General features: G+C 38.4%; 1 pseudogene; it reads right to left on the bottom strand.

Moving 5' to 3' along the window:
• Positions 1-8,791: 8,791 nt before the first annotated feature.
• On the bottom strand, positions 8,792-11,070 carry LOC132131545 (mast cell protease 1A-like; annotated as a pseudogene).
• Positions 11,071-15,476: the final 4,406 nt, after the last annotated feature.

The following is a 15,476-nucleotide window of genomic DNA, read 5'->3' as shown; positions in this document are numbered from 1 at the left end:
TTTGAGTGTCTGTGTTTATGATATGACAGTTTTCTCAAATGAAACGTTAAATTCTCATGAAGTGACGGTTAATGCGTTCATGTCCTCATATAGTGACACACGGCAGAGGCCACAAAACAGCGAGCTCCCGTGCATCTGCGCCCGTCTCCCACAGAGATGTAGACTTTGCAGGAGTAATATTTAAATAGTATTTTGCAGTTTAATATTCACAGACACTAGTATATATATTCGGCTACAGTCTGGAGCCCTGCGCTTAGACTAACACGGAAGCGACTGAACGCAGCTGCGGGTAACGAATATACTCAAACTTACTACCGGTTCTACAGAGACGCTGGTATCATCACATTTTAAAATTTTCAGCACCGTCTTGGTAGTGAAGTGCCAGTACTTGTGGCATCCCTAGTCGCCGTTTTACTGTCTGGTTGGTCCAGTCTGAAATACTGCTAAACAGCGGACATACTGCTAACCACTGATCTGTAATATAGAAGCGGCTTCACTGTCTGTTGGCAGTTTAGAACGCGATGAGCGATCCAGTCATATATAGATCAGTGCTGCTAACGCGTTTTCATTTCTTCTTCGCTGCTCTAAACAGGGGTTGCTTGTGGCATTACAGCACATCGTCCTGTGTTTGAAATGCATTCTGAGCAGCGAAGAAGAACCGTGCAGCGGTTAGGCAAAGCTAGCGTTCATAACTAGGTCTTGAAAATGGTATCGGATCGGTATATGGGTTCATGTACTCGCCGATGCCGATGCCAGAATTTGTTGTGGTATCGGAGATATTTCCGATACTAGTATCGGAATCGGAACAACTCTACTTGAGTGCTTATTGCATTGTGTCTACCCTTTTTAGCGCAGTCTTCAAGTTATTACATGAAGATATGCAAATTTTGTTAGGGATGGAGCAGATGTCTCATTGGTCTAGTTGCGCCTATCAGATGCGAGCACTCTTAGCGCTCCGGCCATTGGCTAAAATGTCTTGCTTATGTGTGGGGGTGACTGGCCGCGTTCAGGGCTTATCTTCACTGCTCTCACGGTGGGATTGAATACAGTTTCCATATACGGTATAGCTGACATAATGTTGAGTTACCGCCACGAAAAGGGAACATCTCCAGTTACTATCGTAACCTCGGTTCCCTGAGAGGCAGGAACGAGACATTATGTTAGCCGTCGTGGTCGCTGTTTAATCAGCTGTGCTAGCGTTCAGTCGTGATTCTGACGTAATTTTCGCACCCATGCTTTTTATACTGACCGTTGACCTTTCAATATTTGCATGCTTCGTGTCAATTAGCCGGTTAGGCAGGTCATTTGTGAATCAGTCTTTGGTGGATTGAACAATAGTTCTGCCCAGACCGTAACGCTGAGCCATATAGTTAATAGTCTCGCGTAGACTGAAGGTCTAGAATCTAGGCCCGCACATACATTTTGTATATTTTATGTTATGTATATTGTACATTGTATGTTTTAGCAAGAAATTTCAAAGGGAAGTCATACAGAATGTTATTCAAAATCTGTTTACTGATCAGATATTGTCTGAACAAGTAATATGAGCACAGCTGGTTACCACCGAAAGCATGATGTCATTCCAAGGACGTTTGTAGTCTGGATGCGGGATGTAGTTCTTTACGCTGATGTGTTTCAAACTCATACTGTACTATTGCTTAAGTCATTAGCACCAACAACAGCCGTCAAAATCACATTTCTGTTGAAAGAATGTATTGGACAAATTGATTTATGAAGTCATGATTCTCATAGCCGTCGTACAGGGTCGGACACGTGCTTGAAATACTTGAAAATGCTTGAAATTTAATGCAGTGTTTTCAAGGTGTAATTAAAAAAAAAATTAAGAAAATATTTTTAAGAAAATCGATCCTGCGCTTGTGGCTGTAGTGTGCTCTTTATTAACCCTCTCAAGGCAGGCGTTGCTGATTTGCAACAGTTTTGCAACTAAAAACCTTATTACTCCAGATACATATTTTATGTATCTGGAGTACTAAAAACTTTACTAAAGGTTACTAAAGTTACTAAGTTACTAAAACTTAATTTGAGCCTGAGAGGGTTAATGTGCGCCTTGCTTGGTTTTGTTTTCCATGAGAGAGTGTGCGCTTTGAACATATAAAGGTTAACAAAATTTTCCCTGCTCAGTTAAACTAAATCTTAAGACTGTTGCGATTAAAGAGAAAAGTGAAAATGAATGAAAGTGTTATTGTGGTATACATTTATGATCGGCTTACATTGCATGCAATCTTTATGCAGGTTTCCCCAGCATTAGGGTAGGTATTATTGGCATTATAATTAATCACACATGGCGTTGACAGCTACAGTTGTGTTCAGATCATGCGCTCACTGGACTGGACTCTATACCCCTCTGCTAGCCAGTAAGCTGCATTAAGAATATCTCAAAAACATCGTCTTTTCTCTTTTACAGTAATGGAACAAGGATGTTTGGGGGTGGGGGGGGAGGGGGTGGGGAGTTCTTCTCCAGGCAGTAATATCTCTCATTATGTTTGGGGGGTTAATGTTTAAGCTCTTCTTCTTTATGTTCAATTAATTTGGGAGCAAGAACCCTATAAGGAACTATACCGCCAAAGATAAATTGTGTTCAATAAACTCATTTAACTTGCCAAAGTGGTCCCATCTGAAATATGTTTATAAGCAAAAAAAAAAAACACAAATGTCAGGGCATGTCAAAACATATTTTGCAAATATGAAGGCCTATTCCTTTCAGAAAGGAAGGATTCTGATTCATTTCCTGCAGACAAGAAGATTTTTTCACCACGTTGATTCAAGAGATAGTATGTTTCCTGCTTACAAGACATAGGGTAAAAGTGTATTACACTGCAGAAATGCTAACTTCACTGCTAAAGACTTTTAGGAAGACCTTATAAGTTGGAGCTAATAATTAAAATGTTTGACATGAAAATGCTAGAAGTTAAACACATGAAAAAATGGCATGTAGTGTCAACAGGACCTTGCTTACAGTGTAAAAAAATACCACACACCAACAGATGTCATAGAATGTTAAGTGCTGTATGTAATTTTTTGACTGTAGTAAAGCATAAAAATTCCATAATATACTATTTCTTCTAAATACAATGCTACAGTCTGTTACTCTATTTTGAAATGTGTGTTGTGTGTTGGAATGTTTGTTTTTGCTTTTGTCTGTGTGATTCCGCCGACGGCCAATTTACCCAATAGTATTTCAACACTCCGAGGCCATGGATGTCAGCAAATGAACTGGGTCAGATAACAGATTCTGCATGATCTAAAATGCCTCGGCATCCATCTAAAAAGCTTTCTTACATTACAATTAGCAGACGCTTTTATCCAAAGCGACTTACAGATGAGGATAGTGGAAGCAATCAAAAACAACAAAAAGAGCAATGATATTAGAATTAGAATTAGAATAGTGAGTGTTAAAAGTGTCCCCTTGTGCGGTCCGAATTACCTTTTTGTTAAACTCTAGTTTGCTTACAATTACACTAACCACATCAACTCTGGGGACCCACCGGTGGGTCCAATATTGCATATGTCTAATTCTCAAAAAAATCTAAATAACAGCTGAAGTGGTTAATATTAACCATACAAACTATATATATATATATATATATATATATATATATATATATATATATATATATATATATATATATATATATATACACACACACACACACATATAGGAATTTTTGTTTTTTTTTAAGATGATGCTTGGTTATTTTAGCGGTGTGCAATATTGACACATATATATATTTTGCAGAGTGTGTTTTTGAGATGGTTTAAGCCTGACATGGAAAAATAAATATGACACTAAAGCCACCAGTAGGTGGCAGAAAATCTCTGTCTTTATGAGTGATCAACTGACTCATTCAAAACGGCTGATTCATTTAGAAATGAAGTTAGTGATTATCTTTATGAATGGGACACTGAATCAAAATAGTGTAGCAGGTGATATCAAGGCCATAAAGTTGTGAATCAAGTGGGTGTGGTTAGCCAAGTATAAATATCAGGGGTAGGAACGAAAATAGTAGGTGCGTTTGTTTCTGGCCGGTGGAAATAAATCAACACTCGTGGTGTTCGTATGCGAGAGGTTCGCATGTGGATTTGTTTGGATCTTGGAGACAGGTATGCAGGGCCGTGCAGAGCCCTTTGGAGGGGCAGGTGCTCAAAGTATAAAAGGGGCACATGGAACAAGGCTTTAAATGGCACTGTTCAAAATATCAATACAGCAATATATTGTGATGCATTCCTTGCCGATTCGCATATTGATATGGATGATTATGTATTGATACAGCAGCAAATGGTGTGATGCAGTTTTGAAAAAGAAACCGATTAGAAAAGACAATTTTAAGTTTAAAAGTAAAAAAAATAACAATTTCTTTCCACCTAATAATAACTCTGGGATTAGAAACTGAAATGTCTTAAATTGTCCCAACCTGATGGCTTTTTCTTCTCTGGTCTACAGAATAATTAAGAACAGCGGTTATAGTAAAAACTATAGAAAACGCTCGTGCCTCTACATGTCCCTCTTTTTCTTCCTCTATCTCCATCTCCTTATTTGATCTATTACTTTCCACTCTCTGCTTATGTTTTATTTATTTTACCTTTTTATTCAAAACAATTCTAAACATGATTAATATATCAGGAAATATCTCGATTCTCAAACGTGTGTAAGTAATTTTTTTTTTTAATAACAATATTGTAAGTTACTTATTTTAACACTTTCATTTTAAGAGAGTAAAGAACATTTACATTATCAAAGAACATTTTCATTCAGTCTAGCCAGAGTTCAGGCTCTCTCAAAAACTCCCATTAAAATCACTGAAGCATTTATATTACATTATGCACATCTGCACTTTTGTTGTTTCTGATGAGAGAATTCGCTAAATAATTCAGTCAGCGAGCAAGTGAACAAAACACAGCGTTTCAGTGATGACTCTTCTGCACGTCTCTGATTGGCCATTGCATTCATAAGCGCAACAGAACCGTTTCTGATTGGTTATCATGAAGCGTTGTACGAACGCGTCTGTCTCTGGCTCAGCGCCAGCCAGCGTACGCAGATTTGAATTTAGAAGTTGATGCTGTGCACTGAACTATCTATTCACACCGGTGTGATTGTATCAAATATATAAAAAATATTATTCGGCCATTTTTTTTTGTCGTTTGGAAGCTGCATTTAAAATCCACTTGGCTCAGAAATCTTTTAATGGGCGTGACGCCTCTGCCCTTGATGCATGTGAAACGTTTCTCCCTCAAACAGCACGCTAACATTACTGTACACTACAGGCTACACACCGTGGCATGTTCTAACATCACATCGTTCTTGTAAAATAATAATAAGTAAATAAACATCAAAATCATTTCACTGAGAATGAAACACCACTTACCATCTTCCACGGTGTTGAAAATATCCTCTGGCAATTAAAAAATGCACGTGCGGCGTGACGAATCGTCCCGGTCAGATGAGGAGGTCGTCATCGTCAGGTGAAAGGTCATCATGTGGGTCATCTTATTGATGGCTATTTTATTATTCAGAAATTTTACTAATATTTAGATTGGGCATGTGCAGGCATTCACAAAAGGGTACGTTATGACAAAAAAAATTAGAGGAAATTTTGCTTTGACAAAAGGGACTTTGGGCACCAAGGGGCAAAGGGGCAGGTGCTCAAGCATTCTCACATTCTCGTGTGTGTGTAATATATCTTTGCGTAAGCCAGAAATAAATCTTGGGTATTTTTTCTATATAATGAACCTGAGTTGTGCTTTGTTTTTTTTAAGGGTGGGTCATGTAACAATAGATTCAAATGCTTTGTTCAAAAACAAAGATTAATTCAGTAACAAAATATTCAGTGCTGCACGGAGACACACAATTGGTCTTACTTTGGCCTTGTTAAAAACTTTTCCTTGGCTTAACAGAGATAGACAGCATTGTGACTAATATAACGCACTTAATACTAGCATCTTTTTAGTTGAGCTATTGTATAAAAGCGATCGCGCTGACATTCGGGAAAGCAATACTCTTGATATAGTTAGACATTACTTAACGATCATGACATAAATATTAAAAACAATACTGGGCATTTTTGAATATATCTCATATCTTGAATTATATTTTAACCTGATAGCCTTCATCCGACACTGAAAAACTCTCACAATGTTTTTTTTTCTTTTCTTTTTTGCAAAGTTACAAAATGTCAGTTCACACATCATTAAAACAACAGTTAGGATATTAGTACACGATAAATATTGCACACTCCTTGCTCATTTACTTTCTCCATACGAAGCTGTCCAGTGTGTCACAGTGTAATTTAATGTTAGCCACGAGTTGTGATTAAACTTACATGTTGTTGAGATAATAATACCTTTTTTCCATCTCTTCTTAAACAACCTGTCCGTCGTTTCAGGCCAAATATTTTCTTTTGGACGTTTAAAATCACAATAAAATTGCCACACAGTTACAACGCAGCTATCATCATATCCTCATGCTGCTCGAGATTCTGGCACCGCTTTAAAATGCGCATGTTAAGTGTCCAGACTCCCGAGGCGTAATATCAACGTAAATTAGTAAATTGCTCCTCTTTAAATTAAAAATAAAAATGTTGTAGCGAACACACTTTATTTAATTTTCAAACTGATGTTTATTTTATTATTTTATATTATTTTTAAAATCCTCCTGCGGGCGGATTGGTCACCTCTGTGGGCCGTGTTTGGCCCGCGGGCCGTATGTTTGACACCCCTAAGTTAGAGGGTCAAATAAAAATGGAAGAGATGGGTTTTAAGCCGATTCTTGGAGATGGCTAAAGACTCAGCTGCTCGGATTGAGTTGGGGAGGTCATTCAACCAGGAGGGAACATTTAATTTAAAAGTCCTTTAAAGAGACTGTGACGAGTGGGGCGGGGCCGAGAGACGTGGGAACGGAGCGAGGCCGGTGGAGTGATTGGAAATGAGCGACACCTGCTCGACCCACCGGTCTCGAGTCCCACGGAGGAGATGGAAGGATATAAAACCGGAGCGACGACAGTGACGGACGAGAGAGGACCAGGCCTGGATTTTAGTTTGTGTTTTGGTTTTATTTGTGCTGTTTTGTATTTATTTTGATTATTAAAATCTCATTTGATTGTCCACCGGTTCCCGCCTCCTTCTTCCCGATGATTATGAAGGTTTAATTGTTACAGAGACTTTGTGCTTCTTTGGGATGGTACAATCAAGCGACGTTCACTTGCAGAACACAAGCTTCTAGAGGGCACATAAGTCTGAAGTAACAAATTTAGGTAAATGGGTGCAGAGCCAGTGGTGGTTTTGCAGGCGAACATCAATGCCTTGAATTTTAGAAAGAAAGAAAGGGCTTGATCTTCTTGATGTTGAATAAAGCAAATTTTAGCAATGTGGTCTGAGAAAATCAGCTGATCATCAATCATAACTCCAAGGCTTCTAGCTGTTTTTGAAGGAGTTATGGTTGATGTGCCTAACTGTTACAAGTTACAATTAAAATATGAATAAATCAACTAAGGCTCGACGCTTTCTGTTGTCACCCTGATAGCACACATACATCACAAGAAATAATACCACAAGTATTAACAAATATTACTATCTGAGCTACTTTTAACCATAAACTGAAGGTAACAAGTAACTGGAACCTCAGTTTTTCCACCCTTTTTATATAATATTTAAAGGGGTCATATGATGCAATTCAAATTTTTCCTTTCTCTTTGAGATGTTATAAGCTTTTGGTGCATGACGAAGATCTGTAAAGATGCAGAAAATCAGAGCAGACTGCGCTTGTCAGAAGGAAGGACTTTGTAGAAAACGATGCGTTTGAGAGAGAGGGGGCATAGAGGACTTGCAATAATGTACAGTATTTGAAAACAAATGTGTTTTTTGAACATTAAAGCATGTCAACATATTCTGTTACACAAAATACACAAAATAATGATCTTTAAAAAAGCATCATATGATCACTTTGAACTGAATATATAGCGTATATATAGTGTAAAACTTAACAAAATAAGTGTTTGTAGGAAATAAGAACAAAATACATTTAAGTGAGCATTGCAATTGGTGGGAAAGTTGATATTTTACACATCACTGGGATCATTCTGAGTATTTCTATTTTCGTGTACTCATATTACTATATTCTGATAAAAAGTTATGTTAAAAAAGCTGATTAAAAAATCTGTTTCCTGTAGACATCATGAGCCGCCCAAGTTTACCACATGTGTTCTGGTTTTCTGATATTTTCTGCCAGATACTGTATGTTGTTTTTAATACAATCATTATTAGATATATATATCAAATATATCATGTATCAAAATTAGATATTGATATAATAGATATTGTGAAATATTATTACTATTTGTATTTTAATAAATTTTAAATTGTAATGTATTCCTGTGTTGCAAAGCTGAAATTTCGGCATCATTACTCCAGACTTCACTGTCACAGGTTCCTTCAGAAATCATTCTAACATGCTGATTTGCTGCTCAAGAAACATTTCTTATTATAAGTACCGAAAAGCATTGTGACACTTAATGTTTTTTTTTTTTTTTTTTTTTTTTTATGAATAGAAAATAAAATACATAAATAAAATAAAATAAAAACAGCATCTCTTAATGACTCCAAACTTTTAAACAGTTATATATGTTGTATATGTTTGAACAGTTATATATTTTCCTCGATTAGAAAATTAAAAAAAATATTTCTTGCACAGTCAACAGGCATGTACTTTTGCCTTTATTTTCAGTAGCATTCTGTCAATGTTTATAATGGCTGTCTTCAAATACCAAATCAACTGTTTATATGTCATATCTGGTTTAAAATACAATTTCTGATTAAATAAAATCTTTAGACAGTATATCAATGCATATTATGTTTATTGAAGTAAGATTTGTGGGGAAATCAACTACAAAAAGAAACAAAATCACCCCATTTCATCTGCAAGATTTAATTGACATTTGCAATTATGCTTTTTATCCATGGAAGATATGCTGTAATCTTAGTATACACTTCAGGTAGCTCTGGTGAATTACAGAGATCAGGGTCACCAAAAGATGAGACACCAAATGCAGTGTCTCCACAAACCAAAGGACCTCCTGAATCTCCCTGTTAGGAAACAGATCAATATGTCAGTCACATGCTGTCATCATTTTTAATTTCACTGAAACCAGTTCACACATTAAGATTTAGTGAATGTTGTTTTTATACCTCACAGCTTCCTCCATCTCCATAAACACACATCATCACTGAAGCTGAAAAGTGTGACTTTGTCCATTTGCTTTCACATTTTTTGTTGTCCATGACCATCACATTTGTCTCCATGAGGCGATTACTTGTTGTGCCATTAGTTTCTAAACGTCCCCAGCCTGCGACACTGCAAACAGAACCTGCTTCGATATCACCTTTTTCTGTTGGTATGGATAGCGGCTTGATATTGTCGTTAAGTTGAGCATTTTTTTCTAACTGTGAAAAAAAAATGGCAGCATCGCTATCATAAAGATTTAATGATCATCCATAATACTATAGATTGGCTGTTATATTGCATGCAAGTTTACTAAAGTCAACTAAAATAAGTGCAGTTTGTTACCTTCAAAAGCATGAGGTCATTATGAAGTGTTCTTGGGTTATAGTCCGGATGCTGATGGGATGATTCCACTTTGATTCGGACTAAATTCTCGCCCTTTTTATATAGCTCATGTGCACCTAGCACAACCGTCAGAGAACTGTTAAAAAGACAAGCTTTAGTTAGCAATAGCTTATTTTACAGAACAGTATTTGGTTGTACTGTAGTCGTTTTCATGAAATGTAATTGTTTTTTATGAATTTTTATTTAGCTGGTTTAATAACAATTTCCTATTAGATTATTATTATTATTATTATATTGATGGATAGTAAATAATGACATATCCTTATTTATTTGAAATTATTTAATTAATTTAATTAATTAACTAATTAATTTGTAATATATTTTATTACCTAAATTATAATACATTATGAAATTCTAAATTAAAAAGTATATATATTATTTAAATTAATTAATAATATAATTATTATATAATCTAAAATATAATTACTAACTTGTAATAGTAGTATTATAATAATATAAAGTGGAAGTGAGATGACCCATACTCAGATTTTTTTACTTATTTTTTTTGCTCTGCTCAAGGGCACTTCCGTCGTGGTATTGAAGGTGTGAGAGAGCGCTGTACATTTTTCTTCCCAGAACCAACAATCTCCACTTGTACAAGACTCAAACCCACAATCTTTTGGTTTACGAGTCTGACTCTCTAACCATTAGGCCACAACTTCCTCATAAGTACTGTATTGAGCAGTAATGAATAACAATGTATTACAGTAGGTGTTTGTCCTATTAAGACTTTATTCAGTAGTCTACTTTAGACATTCTTCTATCTATAGGTAACTTTGCAACTACATGTCAACTAACTCTAATTAGAGGATTTGTAGATTGCTAGATTTGTGTTAGGGGTAGCAAAACAAGTTAACATACTTGCAAAGTTACTTATTGTCAGTAGAATGTCTGTTATCAGACTAAAGTGTTAGCAGATTTGAAGCAGACAGTCTACTAATAGTCTTATGACTGATAGCTGCAGAGTTACTTATAGTTAGTAGAATGTCTAAAGAAGACTATCGTAATAAAGTGTTACATTATGTGATCTAAAATATATAATTAGCTAAGTCACTACTTGTCTTACTCGCTTCGGCAATGTGCAGCAGTCATGATAAATCTCTCAGAGACGAGGAATCCACCACAGGCGTGATGCTCGTTAATTTGAACAGACACCATGTAAGGTCTGGAGTGGGGTTTTGCTTCCTTGCCGTTCACTATACCCACATTCACACGAGCTAAGAATGAGAGAAAGATAGTGGTAGTTATTACAGTTCCTCCTCACTGTCTTCTATGTGCTATAAAACTTGTGTTATTAGAATTGTGTTTGATCAGTCTCACCAGTGAAGATCAGGTGTGGCAGCAGAGAGGCCAGCAGGAGCAGAGAGATGATGGTCATCATGAAGACAATCAGTGAATCAATGCGCTCTCGCTGGCTATATATTCAGTTGAAATATTACATAAAGGAGGGTGAAGAAACTGAGCTTCCCGTAACTTGTTATTTTCATCTTGTGGTAAAATTATCTCAGATAGTAGATTTGATAATACGTGTGGCTTTATGAGAATTCACTGGAAGGATTCAATCATCAAACCACAAAGATTTGTGCCATTTGATTAATTTGAAGCTATTAAATTGCAGGTAGCTATTAAATTCAACTTTTTAACTCTAGAGGTGCTGGAAAATGAGCCTATTTATAAAAAAAAGGGGGGGGGGGAAAGTGGAGTGTTCGTTTAAAAACAGAGGTCTTGTTGAGGACCCACCATCCTATAGAATTTAGCTCCAACCCTAATCAAACACACCTAAACTCTAAACACACCTTTCAAGATCTCTTGAAAATACACACTGAAGCAGTTTGGAAATTTGCAGGACATTGGGTCCACAGGACCAGGGTTGAAGACCTCTGTTTTAAAAAATGATGAGTGATTGAGAGACTTATTATCTTTATATAAATCTTTATTCAAAGTATGTGGAAGTGTGAGTCAAAGTGTGAGAAGCTGTATTTTGCATATTCAGTCTAATGCATTACTTATATACTTCCCTTGCAACTTACAATTTTTTCAAGATTGGTTTCTGCTTAAAGCTACAGATTAAAGTCAATGTGGTAAAAGTGCACTGGCATTATAGATAGATATGATATTTAGCTGACGAGCTCCAACCACAAGTGTCAGAAGCTGTAAAAGGAGGCAACATGGTTAAAAATGTATGTGAAGAAGCTAGATAGAACATAGTTATGAGGCATTTTAGCATGATAGTTGTTATGTTTGTTGTCTTTTAGAAAATGAGCAGGACTCATCAGCCAGATCTTTTAGAAGTGGTGAATGCCTCACTTCTTTCCTTGACATTTCCAAACTCCTTAAAAACTGCAGTTGTTAAGCCCCTCCTGAAAAAGAGCAATCTTGATAACATAATTTTGAGCAATTTTAGACCAATGTCTAATCTTCCTTTTATAGGCAAAATTATAGAAAAGGTCGTTTTTAATCAGCTGAACAAATACTTAAACTCAAATGGATACCTGGACAATTTTCAATCTGGTTTTCGACTGCATCACAGCACAGAGAGGGCACTCATTAAGATAATAAATTACATTCGCTTAAATTGTGACTCTGGCAAAATATCGGTGCTGGTATTGCTAGATCTCAGTGCTGCGTTTGACACTGTCGATCATAACATACTGCTAGAGAGACTGGAAAACTGGGTCGGGCTTTCTGGGATGGTACTCAAATGGTTCAGATCATACTTAGAAGGGAGAGGCTATTATGCGAGTCTAGGAGAGCATAAGTCTAAGTGGACGTCCATGACATGCGGAGTCCCACAAGGGTCGATTTTTGCACCTCTCTTGTTAAACCTGAATATGCTCCCACTAAGTCAAATAATGAGAAAGAACCAAATTGCCTATCACAGCTATGCTGATGATCCCAGATTCATCTAGCCTTATCTCCAAATGACTACAGCCCCATTGACTCTCTCTGCCAATGCACTGATGAAATGAATAGTTGGATGTGCCAGAACTTTCTTCGGTTAAACAATGAAAGAACTAAAGTAAAAATCAAGGCAGGAATCTTGGCGTGATTCTGGAGACAGACCTTAGTTTCAGTAGTCATGTCAAAGCAGTAACTATATCAGCATACTATCATTTAAAAAAATATTGCAAGGATTAGATATTTTGTTTCCAGCCAAGACTTGGAGAAACTTGTTCATGCCTTTATCACCAGCAGGGTGGATTATTGTAATGGGCTCCTCACCGGCCTTCCCAAAAAGACAATTAGACAGCTGCAGCTCATTCAGAATGCTGCTGCCAGGATTCTGACTAGAACCAGAAAATCTGAGCACATCACACCAGACCTCAGGTCCTCACACTGGCTTCCAGTTACATTTAGGATTGATTTGAAAGTACTTTTACTCGTATATAAGTCACTAAATGACCTAGGACCGAAATATATTGCAGATATGCTCACTGAATATAAGCCTAACAGACCAGGATCGAGTCAGTTAGAAATAACCAGGGGGTCACATAAAACAAGGGGAGTCCGCCTTTAGTTACTATGCCGCTGGCAGTTGGAATCAGCTTCCAGAAGAGATCAGATGTGCTAAAACACTAGTCACATTTAAATCTAGACTTAAAACTCTGTTTAGCTGTGCATTTATTGAATGAGCACTGTGCAATGTCCGAACTGATTGCATTATATTTTCACTGATTTTTTTTTATGTAAAATCATTTTCTAACTGTTTTAAATTCATTTTAAATAAGTAAATTTTTTAATAATTGTAAAAGTTTTAAAATTGCTTGTTTTATTCTTGTTATTATTTTTCTTCATTATTATTGTGCTTTCTTTTATGTAAAGCACTTTGAATTACCATTGTGTACGAAATGTGCTATATAAATAAATGCCTCTAGGTTACAAATGTAACCCTAGTTCCTCGAAGGAATGAGATGCTGCGTCGAATGCTTTGGGGAAACGCCTTTGGCAAGATCAACTCTGAATATCATGTGCAATCTGTCCAATGGAAGGGCGTGACGTCACGGGCGTCTTTCAAGCAGGGAAGCAAGCGCCTGCAGGGGTGCCGGGAGTATGGCGATGCGACGCAGCGTCTCGTTCCTTCGAGGAACTAGGGTTACATTCGTAACCTAGAGGCATTCCACTTCAGGAACTCGAGCTGCATCGAATGCTTTGGGGAACGATGTGCCCACGCTGCCAGACTTCCAAACCCCTGCCTAGTGTGTATCCGAAGAGCACAGCTAAGGCGAGAGGACAGAAGAGCCACGGGCGGCTCGCATATCTAGATTGTAGAATCTGGCAAATGTAGAGGGCGTGGACCTTTCCGCAGTGTTGCAGATGTCCAAGAGGGACACACCTGCTAAGAAGGCCTTAGAGTCCGCCGTACCCCGAGTGGAGTGAGCCTTGTCTCCCAAAGGAAGGGGAAGACCAGAGGACTCATAGGATACGTTGGTAGCCTCAACTATCCAATTACGTAGGGTCTGCTTAGAGGCAGGAAAACCCTTTTTAGGAGGACCATAGCAAACAAGCAATTGGTCAGATTTTCTCCGCAGGGCAGCTCTGGGGACGTATGCGTCCAGCGCTCGAACTGGACACATACAGTTTAGCTTTCCTGGTCTGGCTCCCGAAAGGGAGGAGGGCAGAAGGCCTGCAGTACTATGGGTTGTGGCGTAACAGAGGGAACTTTAGGAACATAACCCGCTCGAGGGTATAAGAATGCTTTGGCCATACCAGGGGCAAAGTCTAAGAAGGTAGGGGCCACCGAGAGGGCCTGAAGATCTCCAACTCTCCAACTTTAGAGAGGTGATAGCCAGTAATAGGGCAGTCTTAAGGGTCATATATCTATCTGAGATATCATTAATCGGCTCAAATGGAGCTTTACAAAGAGCCTCTAAAACCACAACCAATTCCCAGAGGGGAACACGGGACTGTACTGGAGGCCTCAGCCTCAGCGCTCTGCAGAGGAAATGTGTAACTAGGGGGTGTCTACCCACTGACTGACCATTGAAAGGGACATGGTAAGCAGCAATGGCCGCCACGTAAACCTTTAAGTTTGGAGTGGGTTAACCCCGCAGAGAGCCTGACTTGGAGAAACTCAAGAACTGTACCAACTGGGCAGTTAACAGGGTCAAGCTGGTGGTCTCGGCACCATGAGGTGAAGAGTTTCCACCTCAGGGTGTACAGTTTGCTCAGAGAGGGAGCTCTGGATTGGAGGAGGGTCTCAACAACCTCGGTTGAGAGACCAAAAGCTATGAACTGTGCCCCCTCAGGGGCCACACCCACAACTTCCACAACTCTGGGCGAGGGTGAATTATTTTACAAGAGCTCCCAGCACCGGGCCCTGATTCAAGAACCAAGGTTTCTTCCTTATGTCTAAGGCACGAAGGCATCGCCGTGTGACCTTGATAGTTTGCAATGGATTCCCCCTCGGGGAAAAATCCCTTGGTCTTGAGCCACCATTGTAGGGGTCTCATGTGCAGGAGGTCAAAAGGTATCACGTTGGACGCAGCTGCCATAAGCCCTAACAGTCTCTGAAACTGCTTGACAGTGAGTGACTGGCTTTTTTTGACTCTCTTGACTGAGGTGAGGATCGACTCGATCTGAGCAGGAGACAGACGTGCCTGCATCGTGGTTGAATCCCACACTACGCCTAGATAGGTGGTTCTTTGAACTGGAGAAAGTACACTCTTCTTGGCGTTCAGTCTCAAACCCAGCTCCCCAATGTGTGCGAGAACGACATCTCGATGTTGAACCGCCATCTGCTCTGATTGAGCTAAAATCAACCAATCGTCGATATAATTCAGAATGCAGATGCCCTGCATATGGAGCGGAACCAGAGCTGCATCTACACATTTCGTGAACA

Source organism: Carassius carassius, chromosome 48 (genome assembly GCF_963082965.1).
Source record: "Carassius carassius chromosome 48, fCarCar2.1, whole genome shotgun sequence".
In the NCBI taxonomy this organism is placed as follows: Eukaryota; Metazoa; Chordata; class Actinopteri; order Cypriniformes; family Cyprinidae; genus Carassius; species Carassius carassius.
Note: the sequence above shows the minus strand (reverse complement) of the source record. Positions and strands in the feature narration are given on the sequence as shown.